The sequence below is a fragment of the Carlito syrichta genome, unplaced genomic scaffold (genome assembly GCF_000164805.1).
Source record: "Carlito syrichta isolate Samal-C Ts95f unplaced genomic scaffold, Tarsius_syrichta-2.0.1 Scaffold314029, whole genome shotgun sequence".
In the NCBI taxonomy this organism is placed as follows: domain Eukaryota; kingdom Metazoa; phylum Chordata; class Mammalia; order Primates; family Tarsiidae; genus Carlito; species Carlito syrichta.
In genome coordinates this window covers 116,509-118,314 of record NW_007258125.1, presented here as the reverse complement: position 1 = coordinate 118,314, position 1,806 = coordinate 116,509, and positions in this window count along the sequence as shown.

Below are 1,806 nucleotides of genomic sequence, written 5' to 3'. Positions count from 1 at the left end.
TCTTAGTAATCTCTGGAGATCAGGAATTATGTCATATTTTTGTCCTATTCTTTGCAGTCAATACAATGTTGGGCACATGAGAGACACCGTAGGCATTTCTATTACTCTACCATGAACTGTTGAAAGACATATCTAAGAGAATCATGTTATTGTCCATATCTACTCTAATTGACACCTAAATTTAGACCAATTACTAGCATGACTTCTAAGATTCCTGTAATATCACTTCCCATTTATCATCAAGTTTAAGGTTTGTTTTCTTCGATGTAGCTTTTGAGTTAAGACATAAAAATTTTAAGGCATAAAAATGAATTTAATGGAAGGATTTGTGATTTTTAAGAGAAAGAGAAAAATCACTGAAAATCTGGAGTAAGGGCAATTCACATAAAAATCAAGTTGATAAATCTCTGGAAACCTCAAAAAAGCAAGGAATAGGTTAGTATTTGTTCATATGAAAGGAATAGGAGGTCAACAGGGGGATCTACATCTCCCTGCTCTTTCTCACGCATAGTAACTCTTAGTGGATGTTGTGTGTTTGGTCATTCTTTGCATTGTCCACACATTCAACTTCTTGGAGCTTCTCTTCCTGTTCCATTGGATTCTATATTAAGGCTTAGTTATGAAAATAAAGTTTAAAGAAATGAGGACAATATTAATTCATCAAAAAGTTGGTTAGTATCTACTCAGCTTCCCTTAGCCTGTTACCTCTTCTCTTAGCCTGTTGCTTCATTTCTATTAAAGCCAATAATCCCAGTCTTTCTTCAGAGAGTCAGTGTGAGAGTTAAATAAGAAGATGCTGTAAACTGCTAGCTTTGTACATGACACACAGTAGCCTATAGATAATAGTTACTATCATTAGTTTGTTGTGACAAAGACTCTCTTCTTTGCCTGATTTTAGTCAGGTTCCACTGGGACATTTTCTTGACTAGTCTTTAAACTTGGCCTATGTGAACTACAGATTGTCAGCACAAATGATTTCGTGCATTCTCCAAACCAAGAGATTTAAAGAAATTTTAGCAAAGCTTTTAACAGCTCAAGACTGTGCTCCTAGGTTAACAACCTAACCCCCTCAATCATTGCTAGAGGAAATACAGTATTGCCAAGATAATTTATTGTTTGCTTCTGACAAAACCTGAATCTGGAAAGTAAATCTTTCTTTTCTTAGAATATTTACTTTATAAAATTTGCAATAGTGGATTCATTTTTTTGACCCCTGTGAAATGCATCATCTACAAACTCAGGGATGTCTTCTTAAGAACCTAGAGTACATTATTTTTTTATTATTTCTTTTTATTTTAAAGATGTGGGGTAAAATACAAGATTATATATACAAATGTTCATTATGCAAGTATGCTTGTTGATTAAGTGTGCCACCAGCCCCCACGCCCCCTGGCGGTTTCCCACTACTGCCAATTCTTTTCTTATAGTATTATGATAATTGTTCAAGGTTTGTGTATGAGTGAGAACATGTGGTACTTGGTTCTCTGTTTCTATGATAAATAACTCAGTACTATAGACTTTATGTCCATCCAAGTTGCTGCAAAATTCACAATTTTGTCCTTCTTTATGGCTGCATAATATTCCATTGTGTATATGTACCACATTTTTTTTTTATCCAGTCCTCTTTCTATGGGCAGCACAGTTGTTTCCATGTTTTGCTATTGTGAATAATACTGCAATAAATATGCATGTGCAGGTATCTTTTTCATAGAGTGATTTGAGTTCCTTTGGGTATATTCCCAGGAGGAGGATAGCAGGGTCATGTAGAAGGTCAATTTCCTTTTTTTTTTTTTTTTTTTTTTTTTT